The sequence below is a fragment of the Saccopteryx bilineata genome, chromosome 4 (genome assembly GCF_036850765.1).
Source record: "Saccopteryx bilineata isolate mSacBil1 chromosome 4, mSacBil1_pri_phased_curated, whole genome shotgun sequence".
In the NCBI taxonomy this organism is placed as follows: Eukaryota; Metazoa; Chordata; class Mammalia; order Chiroptera; family Emballonuridae; genus Saccopteryx; species Saccopteryx bilineata.
Genome location: NC_089493.1, coordinates 26,495,947 through 26,510,510, shown reverse-complemented (window position 1 = coordinate 26,510,510; position 14,564 = coordinate 26,495,947). Strand labels below are relative to the sequence as shown.

Sequence of the window (14,564 nt, the reverse complement as noted above, 5' to 3'; positions counted from 1 at the left end):
ACAAAGCCAGGGCCTTGCCAGGCCCTGCAGGCCTCTCTTCAAGAGGAAATGGTTTCATCACCTGGCTGTCTAGGTCAGGGCTGCTTTCTTCAGGGAAGGGCTCTGTGGCCTTGCCTGCTGGACATGCTTGCTTACTCCCTGAACCCTAGCCTGATTCTGCCACCCCCCAGTATACAAAGGAACGCAGAGAGGCACCCGCTGGCCTGCCCAGTAGAATGCTCTTTCATGACAGGCCCCAAGTGTGGCTGTGTAAGGTCTTGTTCCTGCCCCTGGGGCAGGTGAGTATCCCATGAAAGCTAAGGTCCTCTTATTGGGACCCGGCTAGATGACCATGATATTATCTTCACCTAGGAAATGCCTGCATTAAAAAAAAAAGGCTTGCCTGACCAGGCGGTGGCGCAGTGGATAGAGCATCGGACTGGGATGCGGAAGTACCCAGGTTCGAGACCCCAGAGGTCGCGCGCGGGCTCATCTGGCTTGAGCAAAGAGCTCGCCAGCTTGGACCCAAGGTCGCTGGCTCCAGCAGGGGGTTACTCGGTCTGCTGAAGGCCCGTGGTCAAGGCACGTGTGAGAAAGCAATCAATGAACAACTAAGAAGTCGCAAGGCGCAACGAGAAACTGATGATTGATGCTTCTCATCTCTCTCTGTTCCGTCTGTCTGTCCCTGTCTATCTCTGCCTCTAAAAAAAAAAAAAAAAAAAAAAAAAAGGCTCGTCTGACCAGGCAGTGGCGCAGTGGATAGAGCATCGGACTGGGATGCAGAAGACCCGGGTTCGAGACCCCGAGGTCACCGGCTTGAGTGCGGGCTCATCTGGTTTGAGGAAAAGCCCACCAGCTTGAACCCAAGGTCACTGGCTCCAGCAAGGGGTTACTCGGTCTGCTGAAGGCCCACAGTCAAGGCACATATGAGAAAGCAGTCAATGAACAACTAAGGTGTTGCAATGCGCAATGAAAAACTAATGATTGATGCTTCTCATCTCTCTCCATTCCTGTCTGTCTGTCCCTGTCTATCCCTCTCTCTGACTCACTCTCTGTCTCTGTAAAAAAATAAAAATTAAAAAAAAATAAGGCTAGCCTGACCAGGCGGTGGCACAGTGAATAGAGTGTCGGACTGGGATGCGGAGGACCCAGGTTTGAGTCCCCGAGGTCGCCAGCTTGAGCGCGGGCTCATCTGGTTTGAGCAAAAGCTCACTAGCTTGGACCCAAGGTCGCTGGCTCAAGCAAGGGGTTACTCGGTCTGCTGAAGGCCCATGGTCAAGGCACATATGAGAAAGCAGTCAATGAACAACTAAGGTGTCACAACGAAAAACTGATGATTGATGCTTCTCATCTCTCTCCATTCTTGCCTGTCTGTCCCTTTCTATCCCTCTCTCTGACTGTCTCTCTGTCCCTGAAAAAAAAAAAAAGTCAGTTATTAATGAGAAGAAAGTGGGAATTCTAACCATATATAATGTATGAACCTTGACTGGATCCTGGTTTAGTGAGAAAAAAAAAAAAAAAGAACTAAAAAGATGTTCTGGCCCTAATAGGGGCAAGAGGGGGGGGAAAAAAAAAAAAGGGCTATTTGCCTGACCTGTGGTGGTACAGTGGGTAAAGCATCAACCTGGAACGCCGAGGTCACCAGTTTGAGACCCTGGGCTTGCCTGGTTAAGGCACATATGGGGGTTGATGTTTCCTGCTTCTCCCCTCTTCTCTCTCTCTCTCTTCTCTCTCTAAAAATGAATAAAATCTAAAAAACAATTAAATAAAAAAAATAAAAGGCTATCCCCCTGCCCCCCCACAAAAAAAAAAAAAAAAAAAAAAAAAAAAAAAAAAAAAGATACCCCAGCCCTAGCTGGGAGGCTCAGTTGGTTAGAGCATCAGCGCAACATGCTGAGGCTGTGGGTTCAACCCCTGGTCAGGGCATGTACAAGAGTCAACCAGTGGTGGCATGAATGGGTAGAACAATAAAATCTACATTTCCTTTTCTTGCTCTCTGTTGGTCAAATAAGTTTGTAAATATGATATACAGATATTGATTGACTTACGACCTATGCAACTTACAACCATTCAACTTTACGACCACAATCGCTAGCTACGACTGCTCTGCCTCTGGCAGTGCAAGCGTTCCCCAGCTGGGTGTACAACAGTGCGGACCAGCTTCCGGCAGCACTACCATCTCTGTGTGCACCATTTCAACTGTTATCCCAGACTCAGTACAGCAATTTGTGTTTTGTTTCTTGGATATTTTTCATCAAATCCTTCCCAAGATGTCCACCAAGAGGAAATTGTCTTTGTCTACGCCTCAGCCTGCCAAGAAAGAAAGAAAGGCCATCGATCTCAACACAAAAATGAGCGCGGGCTCATCCGACTTGAGCATGGGTTCACCAGCTTGAGTGCAGGGGCGCTGGCTTGAGCATGGGATCATAGATATGACCCCATGGTCCCTGGTTTGAGCCCAAGGTCATTGGCTTGACCAAGGGGCCACTCACTCTGCTGTAACCTCCTGGTCAAGGCACATATGAGAAAGCAATCAATGAACAAGTATGAAGGAGGAAAGAAAGTGAATGTGATCACACACGTTTATGAAAAAACCAACTCCGGTAACCCCAACAGCTGCCTCAGATGACGACATCAACGATCCGCAGCCAAGCACCAGTGGCCAAAAAAATGTTTCGTACATGTTTATATATTTTGATATGTTTTGCAATTGGGAAAATGTTTCCTATGGTATTTTTTACACCTGTATTTTGTATTTTTGTATGCACCTGTATTTTGTAATTTTGTATGTTTTGCAAATATTAAACCAGTTGTACTGGTAATGCAGTGTTTTACTTAAACCTGACAAATGTAAAAATAAGAATCAAAATGGTGTAGAGATGATACAAATGGCATAAAATGAACAAAGAAAATTATGATAAAATATGTTTTAAAGATTTTTATAACATCATTTCACAGTACTGTACGTATAGCCTATTCAACTAACGACCAAATCATGTTATGACTGGTCTGTCAGAACCAATCGTGGTTGTAAGTCGAGCACTAGCTATATATATTTGCTCACTTATAGTTTGCATTGTGTGTGGGAGACAGGCTATAAACTGGCAAAATTATTATAGCCTAAGGCTTAGTTGTTATTTATTTATTTACACCAGGGGTCCCCAAACTTTTTACACAGGGGGCCAGTTCACTGTCCCTCAGACCGTTGGAGGGCCGGACTATAAAAAAAACTATGAACAAATTCCTATGCACACTGCACATATCTTATTTTAAAGTAAAAAAACAAAACGGGAACAAATACAATATTTAAAATAAAGAACAAGTAAATTTAAATCAACAAACTGACCAATATTTCAATGGGAACTATGCTCCTCTCACTGACCACCAATGAAAGAGGTGCCCTTCCAGAAGTGCGGTGGGGGCCGGATAAATGGCCTCAGGGGGCCGCATGTGGCCCGCGGGCCGTAGTTTGGGGACCCCTGATTTACACAGACAGAGAGAGTCAGAGAGAGGAATAGACAGGGATAGACAGACAGGAACAGAGAGAAATGAGAAGCATCATGTAAAGCCAGAAGCCGCCATCGTGGCCATTCACATGCAGGTTTGCATTGGATTCGGACAGTCGGTAAAGAAACAACGGAGCCAAGAACTGATGGGCCTTCATCTTTAATCCTAGCTTGCACCCAGCGGGCAAGTAAAAACATACACTGGGCTCCAAAACCCAATCACATTCAGTGCTCACAAAGCTACTGATTTATCCGAGTTTCCTAGAATCAAAGGTTTCTAGCTCACCAGCCTTATTCTCCTCAGTTCCCCATCTCCTTCCTTATCCCAGATACAAACTCTACACAAACTGGCATCTCACTCAGCACTCCGCCATCTTGGCTGCTTCTCCTGGCCTCCTCCACGTGGCCTTTCTCTGCTCTCCTCTGCTCTCTCTTCTAATGATAATCTCAGGAACCAAGAGGGCAAACTCCGCTCCGTCCCCATTTTATAGTGTAGAAATCCAAACCCTTTAATCCAATATACAAAATAGGGAAGTCTCTAATACAAAGTCACTTCTCTGAGGCATGATTGGATTGTACCACCCTACATCAAAAAAGGGTGGGAAAGGCTTAATCCCAAAATCAAGCCCCAGGCTACAATGATCCTGACTGCCCTCCAACACACATTAATATCACCTGGGCGACGGCCTCCTCCGTGGGCAGCGTAATCTTTAACAAAGTGAGCATCATACATTTTATGTGCCCAACACATCAATTATCAGTTTTTCATTGCAACCAACACCTTAGTTGTTCATTGATTGCTTTCTCATATGTGCCTTGACCGTGGGGCTACAGCAGACTGAGTAACCCCTTGCTCAAGCCAGATGAGCCTGCACTCAAGCTGGCGACCTTGGGGTCTCGAACCTGGATCCTCCGCATCCCAGTCCAACGCTTTATCCACTGTGCCACTGCCTGGTCAGGCCCTAAGGCTTAGTTTTAAAACTAAGCTTTTGCCCACACCCTTGACTGTTACATGATGTAGGGTGGTGCACTCTCATAAGGAATCCCATTATGCCTCAGATAAGTGACTTTCTATTAGAGACTTCCCTATTTGTATATTGGATTAAAGGTTTTGATTTCTACACTATAAAATGGAGCAAACCATGAGCTTGCTTTTAGTTCCTGAGATTAGTATTAGAGAGAAGAGCAGATAAAGGCCACATGAAGGAGAGGAGAAGCAGCCAAGATGGCAGAATGCTGAAGGAGAAGCCAGTTTGTGCAGTTTGTGCAGAGAGAAGGAGATGGAGAACAGAGAAGAATAAGGCTAGTGAGCTAGAAACTTTTGATTCTAGGAAACTCCGATAAGTCAGTAGCTTTGTGAGCACCGAATGAGTGGGTTTTGGAGCCCAGATTGTGTGTTTTTACTTGCCCGCCGGGTGCAAGCTAGGATTAAAGCTAATGGCCCACCAGTTCTTAGCTCCATCGTTTCTTGACTGTCCAAATCTAATACGAACCTGCATGGGCCAGGCGGCTATGATGGTGGCTGTGGCTACTGGCCATACACACTCTCTCAAAATCAATAAATAAAAATTTAAAAAAAGAAAGAAGGAATGGCTATTCCAGGGTCCAGGGCAAGGGCAGTTCTAAGCTTGGTAGAAAGGTCCTTTTCAAGTTGGCTTGGGAACCTTGAAAGTAAAGTGTGGGGATGGCAGGGTGGGGACTGCTCTATCTGTGTCTGCCCTCAATGGCATCTCTAGCCCCTGGGTCAGTGTTAATTGTTGTTGGGCAGATAAAATGTATTATGCTCACTTTGTTAAAGAGGCTATTGCCCAGGTGATATTAATGTGAGTTGAGAATTGTTGTAGCCTGAGGCTTGGTTTTGGGATTAAGCCTGTCCCACCCTTTTTGGTGTGAGGTGGTACAATCCTATCATGCCTCAGAGAAGAGACTTTGTATTAAGAGACTTCCCTAGTATGTATATTGGATTAAGGGCTTGGATTTCTACACTATAAAATGGGGGTAGAATGGGAACTTGCTCTTGGTTCCTGAGATTAGAAGAGAGAGCAGAGGAGAGCAGAGAAAGGCCACGTGGAGGAGGCCAGGAGAAGCAGCCAAGATGGCGGAGTGCTGAGTGAGATGCCAGTTTGTGTAGAGTTTGTATCTGGGATAAGGAAAGGAGATGGGAAACAGAGGTGAATAAGTCTGGTGAGCTAGACACCTTTGATTCTAGGAAACTCGGATAAGTCAGTAGCTTTGTGAGCACTGAATGTGACTGGGTTTTGGAGCCCAGTGTGTATTTTTACTTGCCCGCCGGGTGCAAAGCTAGAATTAAAGACTATGGCCCACCAGTTTTTGGCTCCGCTGTTTCTTTGCCGACTGTCCGAATCCAATGCGAACCTGCATGAGCCAGGCAGCTCTGATGCTGGCTGTGGCTCCTGGCTTTACAATTGTCTAGGAATGACACCTCGTAGTGGTTAAGAACATGGGTTCCAGAGCCAGATTACCTGCAGTGGAATCCACTGTTGCTTAGCTGGGTGACCTCTGGTAATTTCCTTAACCTCTCTGTGACTCTGTTTCTCATTTGTAAAAGGGAATGATAATAATAGCACTCACCTACTCACCACTTTAGGTTGTTTTGAAGTTAAAATGAGTTTTCATTAAAATGCTTAGAACAATGCCAGGAATGTAGTACCGTAAGTGTTAGCTGGTATTTCCCACATGCCAGAGATTTTAGTTTTAGATAGAGGATCAGATAAATAATGGGGCAAACCCAGAGCTCTCGACTAAGCTGATTTGACCCTGAAGTCTTGTTTTCTTTGAATGTTACTACCTTGTATGAAAAGAATCCCTACTTTGAATGCTTTAAGAAAGTCTAGATTTCAATTTTGGAAATGTGAGTCCCGCAAAGTAAAACACAATTGTCACCTTGGATTTTTGTGTTAGTCGCAGGAGGTAAGGTACCCATGGGGAGGAGGGACTCAAGGTAATCCAGCCCCAACGGTTCTTTTCAAGCATCTCCTGGTTCCAGATCCCAGGGTGATGGGATCCAAGCCACCCTTTGACCTGAATCTGGGTTATGTTAGTAATACAGGAATAGGTGAAATGCCAGCCACACCTGGCTAGCCCACAGAAAGGAAATACTTCCCACACCTTGCTTTTGCACTCAGAGGGGCCCCAGCTAAAGGCATCTTGGTGCAAGCCGCTGGCTTTAATGCCTGGGTGTGGCTGCGGGAACCACCCAGTACAAACCGGAGTGAACCTGCTGCCCTTTCCCTTCCTGGCTGCCAAGTCAAACAGAACACAGGGAACACAAATAGAATCATCACAATAAACCGGTTGTTGGAGCCAGACACAGGAGAGCCCACTCCCTGGCACTGCCACCCCCTTCACGGGTCCAGACACGATGGGGTGCTTGGAGGGCTGAAGAAGGTGTGGCCCGTGGGCATTCCTGCCCAGCAAGACACCTTCCCTTGTCTGTACTCACTACCACCCACACGGATCTCTCCAGAAGCTGCTTGCTTTGGGATGTCTCCAGAAGCTGCCTGCCAAGGCAAGGACGGAGGAGGGTCTTCCCTTCCCCCACGCCCTGGATCACCAGGAAATGTCCTCCTCACCCACTCAACTTGACTAATGCTGCCTGTCAAGTAGAGAACTCTTTAGACACATTAAAATTCTAAAGGCATCCGAGGCTTGGAGGAATTCGTGCTGGACGTGCTTCTCTGCAGGGTCAGGCATGGGGGAGGAGAAGGGGGGAAGGCGGGGTCAGTCCAAAGTGACAGATTGAGATAAATCTGGGCAGAGCTCTCCAGGTAGCCTGCGAACTCAGGTAGTGCCTCCCTAGCCTGGGGCAGGTCGGAGTCTCCCAGAACTCGCCCAAACCTTTCTGTTGTGTGTGCTCTGGGGCATGTCTCTCTTTGCCTCTTGGATCTTGGGCCAGTAAGTAAACATAGGATGGTCCCAAGAGGCCGAGATAGATCCATGTTTTTACTTCGTCATGTCAACTCCTTTCCATGATGTTCTAGCAGATTTCACAAAAGATCTTCAATTTCTCCCCTCTGGCTTTTCTTTTTAATGAATTTAGAAAAAGGGGCTAGAGTCTCACCATGGAAAGGTAAACTTGTGAAGTGATCCAAGCAGAGGTTTTTTTCTGCATTCCATGTCATTGTAGGGATGCAGGAAGAGCAAAAGCTCTGGAAATGGATGTCTGGGTTTTCCAACTACATCCTTGGACAAGTTACTTAACTCCTCAGTTTTTTTAGTTGTCAGAATGCACATAAAAAGACTTAGTTCTCAGGGGTCTTTGACTGGCCTGAAGAATTAGAAGAGAGACCTAAAATCTTACAGTAAACAAAGCTGTCTCATTCTAACTCATGTCTGAGTTTAAAGTAGGGAAGATAAGAAGGGCTGCTACTCTACATTTTTTCCTAGATGGTAAAATAGGTTATTTATGTGCCTGGAGGTAAATCAAATCAATGCCATACTTTCCCATCTGAAACAAAACACAAACCACTTAGTTCCCATGCCAAAACTGATTTAATCTAACTTACCCTCAAGTCAGGCCTTCCCCTGTAGCTGAACTTGAGGTTTCTCCTTTCTATCTGCTTCATGCTTTACCAGTATTTTTCTTTTTGTTTTTTTATTAAGTCAGAGGAGGGGAGGCAGAGACAAACTCCTGCATGCACCCCACCGGGATGCACCTGGCAAGCCCCCTATGGGCGATACTCTGCCCATCTGGGGTGTTGCACTGTTGCTCTGCAACTGAGCTATTTTTAGCACCTGTACCTGGAGGCCACAGGAGCCATCCTCAGCACCAGGAACCAACTCCCTCAAACCAATCAAGCCATGGCTGTAGGAGAGGGAGAGAGAGAGAGAGAGAGAGAGAGAGAGAGAGAGAGATAGATATGAGGGGAGGAGTGGAGAAGCAGATGGTTGCTTCTGTGTACCCTGACCAGAAATCAAACCCAGGACATCCACACACCAGCGCAATGCTCTACCACTGAGCCAACCAGCCAGGGTCGCTTTACCAGTGTTTTTAAACTGCCAGTCTGTGAATCAGTTGGCCAGAAATTTCCTGCTGGTCTGTGAAGGAATTAACCACTCTGATGTTGTATGAAGATTAGAGACCCAATGATCTTAGTCAAATTCGCTTATGCTTAGGGTATTTTCTGTCATAGCAGTCTTCGAAATAATTCTATTTTCATGAGTCTCCAAGTGTAAAAAGGTTGAAAATCACTGGCTAGGTGAAGTATTGAGGGTAGGGGGGAAGGGAAACTGACACTCCTATAAGGGTCTAACTTGATCATTAGTTGACAGAAAAAAAGTAGAACAGGGACATCATTACTTCCCTGAAAATATCAGAATTAGTAAATTGTTGCCTTGCCTTAGTCCTGTAATAAGCAGAATCTGCATTCTGCTTGGGTATGTGGCACGAATCTCAACTATTACCTGGGGAAAAGGTTTTTTTTGTTTAAATTCAGATGATGACCCTTTGTCATCTGGGGCTCTTCTTCCTGTGCCCTTCTTCCTGTGTTTGGCCCTACATTTACAAAAGTCTTTGGCTTCTATTAAGTAAGAGCCAGACAGGAAAAACATTATGGTGGAGATGGGTGGATAGGGCAAGGGTTTGGGGGAGAGCTGGTCAACTGGGTAGAAACCTGGGGAGTGGCAACAGAGTGGGAAGGGAGTGATGGGAGAACTGTTTAGAAAAGGGTGTCAGGGAAGTGAGTAATAGGTAGGTCAGAGGATGGAGCAAGGAAATGTTGAAAGGGAACGGATATGCTCTGGGGGAAGATGATAAAATACCTCAATGGGAGTCCAGGGAGGGCTAGCGTGGAGTAACAGGATTGGGACCCTCAGGTGGTGATTTGCCAGAGACAGAAAATGGGGTTGAGTATGTGTTGGCGGAGGGATGGAGTAATCCCTACCAACTCTAGATTCCATTCATTTTAATGAAATCCTTCTTTATGCTTCTGTCTTCAGAAAGACGCTACAAACTCACCTGGGCAGCAAATAATTCCCCCTGTTTTCCTTCAAAAATAATTTTAAAATTTGGTTTAAATTCAGTGAAGCTGTTAGATTATATTTGGAGAAAGTTCAATGTCCTGGGCCTCTTAGCTGTGCCTTATTGTTCAAATGTTACATTCTGTTTAGGGTGGTTGCTTTCATATAGTCATCTCAATCAACCCTTCCTTCACTCTTTGACTATCTGGGTTTGTTTACAATTTGTTGCTGCAACTTTCCTATAATTGTTTCCAGAGTTGTGTGAAGAAGATGAGGCTGACAGATTGAAAGATTTCTCACATTCCCCTAGCTTGTATAGTCAAGATGAAATTAAGTCATGTAGAAATCAAAGCTTCACTTCCTGCTAGTGGGTTTTTAGGCCTACCCATTTTTCAGTATGAAGTCCTCAGGGACTTCTAAATTTCCTCTCCTTTTGAGAGGAACTGTTCTTGAATGGGAACTGTTCTTGAATGGGGTTAAGTCTTCAACAAAGGTCTAAGGCATGAATGTCTAATGTCTTGCCTCTTTTAAAACATAAAAGACAAATATAAACTTTTTTCCAATTCCTCTTGATTCTAGAATTTACTCCTAGAGTGGAAAAGTCTTCACTCTGGGTTTTGTTCCTGTATTGTGGGCAAGGCAGTTTGGTCAGTGGTTGTTTTGTGGGCTGCTGTCTGGAGGACAAGGCGGTTCTGGAGGTCACCCTGACAATTGTGGCCAACTAAGGGTGGAAGGAGTGGTCTGGTTTTGGCGCTCAGTCGGGAGTCACAGACAGCACAGTGATCTTGGCTCAGGACCTCAGCTGAGGCGTGTTGGGACAGCCGAGGGGGTGTCCTGGCTTTCCAGGGGCTGGGGAACCCTCTCTGGACCGGGGGCGGGAGACGCTGTTCCAAAATCGGTTTTGGCTCCACTGCACCCTCAGCGCTTTCTAATTCCAGCTCCAAACAATAACAGCCACAGATGCAGCCATAGCGACAGGCCCCGCCCACCAGGCAGCACGTGATGGCGACGCCTGCGTCGCTCCCTCCGCCCCTGGCCCCTGGCGTGAGGGCGGGGAGACCGGGGCAGGGAGAAGGGAGGATGACGTTTGCTCTGTCGTCTCCAGGGACACAATGCACAGACCTCAACGTCGCCCTGTGTTTAGTGTGTAACATTTCTCTGTCTCCATGGCAACGTCAGGCGGCCAAACACCGGCCCCAGCAACAGGCTTCTCATTGGCCCAAGGCTTCCAAGGCGGTGCTTCATCTCCCATGCCCGCTGCACTGTGTTGCTGTTTTGGTTGTTTGTCTCCCGCTTGTTTATTTCTCAAACAGATCTTGGAGCCTGAGGTCTGGTTCCGTCGCCAAGGATGAAATCCTGGAGAAAACGTGTTCAACGTGCAGCTCGTGCCTACTGGTTACAGTCCAGCAGATGACCGTTCCATTGTGGCTAAGTCCATTGTGAGAGTCATGGCCCCCAGGCCCAGCCACCGTCCTGGCCCAATATGTGGTGTTACACCCCAGACCTCAGAAATGCATCACACCTCAGGAATCCTAGTACCCTCTCAGCCTCATCCCCAAGACCATATTGCCTTCACAATTGCACCTGTTCACGCTCACAGGCACAGTGGGGAACTTTCGCCCCGAGTCCTGCCAGAATTCAGCGCTCTCCGCAGCAGGATATGGCTACACTTCACCGTCTGGTCTTAATTCTGTTGAATGACACCATTTATCTCCCACCCAGAGATACCCAGATTTCTTGTGGACTGAGTAAATACCAAAGAATCCCAAAGGACCTGGCTTGGTTGGTACTTTTATTTGTGCCCTCACTGAATCTTATGCTTTTCTCCATGCCTAGTTTAATTTAAAACAAGGGGCCATTTGCCTTTTCTAAAAGTAACAGAAATAAATTGAGGACAGAAAGGGGGGTGAGGTGGGGGAGAATTCTGATATTAAACCCCCAGATTTCTTCATATATAATAGTAATATACTGATGGACTTAAACATTTTGAGGCATAACTTCTATTTCCAGAAACAGGTTTAACCTTATCCTGGGTTCCCATCAGTGAAACCAAGTTAACATCTGGTAAACGATAGTGATCTAACAGCCTCAGGAAATTCAGACAAGCTGTGCTTAAAAGAGTGCCTTAAAATGTTTAGTTATGGTGTCAAATATAATAAATCTTCACTAGCTCATGCCCATACAAGTCTGAAATTTTCATAAAAGGTTTAGATGACCTGATAATGTGTTTCAAAACCCAGAGAGAGATAAAAAAAAATTACTTTCATAGATTGAGGTTGATAAGGAGGGTACCTGCTCTCTCTGCTCTAATCTAATCCCCTTGATCTGCTCTGGTGAATATCCTGACCAACTGTCTTTCTCCTACCCCTTGGCCAGCCTCATAGCTTACAGTCTCCTTAGAAGATGTGAGTGATAATAAATAAAATTGGGAGCCTGCTTAATGCAAATAAGACTAAAGGGCACAGCCTTTTATCATAATGAACTTTATTCTGATTAAGTCACAGAGACTACAAATGCTTACTATTTACCCAGTAAATATATTAAATTGCCAGGCTAGTCTCTCTTCTGTCTTTACACTGCCAGGGAATATTTGAAAGTCTGATATATGATCATTTTTAGATTACCAAACATCCCTTTCTAATTCTATCATCTCTCTTTACATTTCCAGGAATACAGAGTGTCTTGGTCTCTGAGAGCCAATATATCTGGGTTACACCAAAAGAGGAATAATGAGGCAATATTTATTTACATTGTACATTAAAGATGACCCGAAAAGCTAGAAGAGGGGACTAAGGGGATTTTCTCAGTGTGGGTGAGGAAGAGGGGAGGAAGAAGGGAGGGAGAGAGGAGAAAGATGGAAGATGACAGCATTGCTAAGTGCCTACATTTTGACTCCAGCATGTGAACTGGATTTTATGACTCTATCCAAGGGCGCCATTAAAACCTCACAGCTTCCCTGTTTTCTCCATTTTCCAGATTTAGTTCTTTCTTAGTTTCTTCCCCTCCCCCCCCCTTTTGTTTTTTTTTTGTCCTTTTCTCCATGACCCAAGTATGGCCTTGGGCCATGTATATGGCCCAGGAAGTATTGAATCCAGAAAATACCAAGTAGATTATAGTTCCAATGGTACTGAAAACAACAGTTTATCTCATATGTGCTTGCAGGCACACATGTGTACACAGACCCTTTCTGCCCTGTGGTTTGGCTGAGCCACTCCATTTAGCTGACTACGTTCAAGCTAAGGACCTTGATATCCTGCTGTGCTGCTGATATCCTCAAACCACAAAGCGATGAATCTACCCAGCCTATTTTCCTGGGTATAAAATAACGTCAGGAGAACTCAGTGACCCCACATGCTAAGAGGATTGTAATTATACAATGATTATTAGTTAGTACTGTGGAAATATACTGCTCACAAAAATTAGGAGATATTTCAAAATGAATATGAAGCTATAAAATATCCCCTAATTTGTGTGAGCAGTATACTAACTCTAACTGGTATATAAATGCTTGATTATTATTAAGGAGCACAACTTCCCCCAACACCTCCTTGTCTTAGTGCCAAGTGGAGCCTCCTCCTACCAGGTTTCCACAGCAAGGCAGCCTTGTCCCAGGCCAAGAGGTGTATAGGAGCAGTGACCTACCTGGCCTTCCAAGAGGCAGGTGCAGACCATACGTTTTCCACATCCCAGCCATAACTGAAGTCAGCCCTCTTTTTTTTTTTAATTAGTGTATAGTTGACATACAATATTATATATATTTGTTTCAGGTGTATAGCATAGTGATTCAGTTTTTATATGCCTTACAATGTGATTGCCGTGATAAATCTAGTAACCATCTGTCACTGTACAAAGTTATTACAATAGTGTTGATTATATTCCCGGGTTGTACATTACATCCCCATGACTTATTTGATATCTGGAAGTTTGTATCTCTTATTTCCCTTCACCTTTCTCACCTACTCCTCCATCTCTACCCCCATCTCCTCTGACAACCATCAGTTTGTGCTCTGTATCTATGTGTCTGTTTCTGTTTTTTTTTTTTTTTAATTGATTTTAGAGAGAGAAGAGAGAGAGAGAAAGTGAAAGAGAAAAAGGTGGGGAGAAGTGGGAGGCATCAACTTGTAGTAGTTGCTTTCTGTATGTGCTTTGACCAGGCAAGCCCAGGGTTTCGAACCAGCGACCTCAGTGTTCCTGGTTGATGCTTTATCCACTGCGCCACCACAGGTCAGGCTGGTTTTGTTGTTGTTGTTTGTTTTAAGTCTGTTTCTGTTTTGTTTGTTTGTTGGTGTTTTCTTAGATTCCACATACAAGTGAAATGATATGGTATTGTTTTTCTTTCTCTGTCTGACTTAATTTCAACTAACATAACACCCTCTAAGTTCATCCACGTTGTTGCAAATGGCAAGATTTCATTCTTTTTATTGATGAGTAATATCCCATTCTATCTATATGCCACATCTTATTTGTCCATTCATCTATTGATGGACACCTGGGTTGCTTCCATATCTTGGCTATCGTAAATAATGCTGCAGTGAACATAGAGGTGCATATATCTTTTTAAATCAGTGTTTGGATTTTCTTCAGGTAAATACCCAGAAAAAAAATTGCTAGGCTTTATGGTAGTTCTATTTAAAAATTTTCGAGATCCTTCATACTGTTTTCCTTAGTGACTGCACCAATTTACAGTCCCACCAACAGTGCATGATGGTTCCCTTTTCTATTAGCAATAATCACGCCTTGGATAAACCTCATTGGCTACAATACTGCCACTGCACAGTTATGAGGTTCCCTTTTCTTTACATCCTTGCCATGACTTTTGATTTGTTGACTGAATTCAGCCCTTCAACCCACACTCCTCAAGTCTGGCTTTCCTCAGTTGTAAAAACGAAGACATTGCTACCTGCTCTGCTTACCTTTCAGGACTGTTTATGAGGGTCACACTAAGCAGTGCTTATGAAAGGGCTTTGAAAACCATAAAGCAGAAGGCATTTTTAGGTTTAAAATGATAAGATGAACCTGACCAGGTGGTGGCGCAGTGGATAGAGCGTGGGACTGGGATGCAGAAGGACCCAGGTTCGAGACCCTGAGGTCACCAGCTTG

General features: G+C 45.0%; 1 pseudogene; it reads right to left on the bottom strand.

Moving 5' to 3' along the window:
• Positions 1–14,176: 14,176 nt before the first annotated feature.
• LOC136336880 (U4 spliceosomal RNA) lies at positions 14,177–14,245 on the bottom strand (annotated as a pseudogene).
• Between the last annotated feature and the right edge of the window lie 319 nt (positions 14,246–14,564).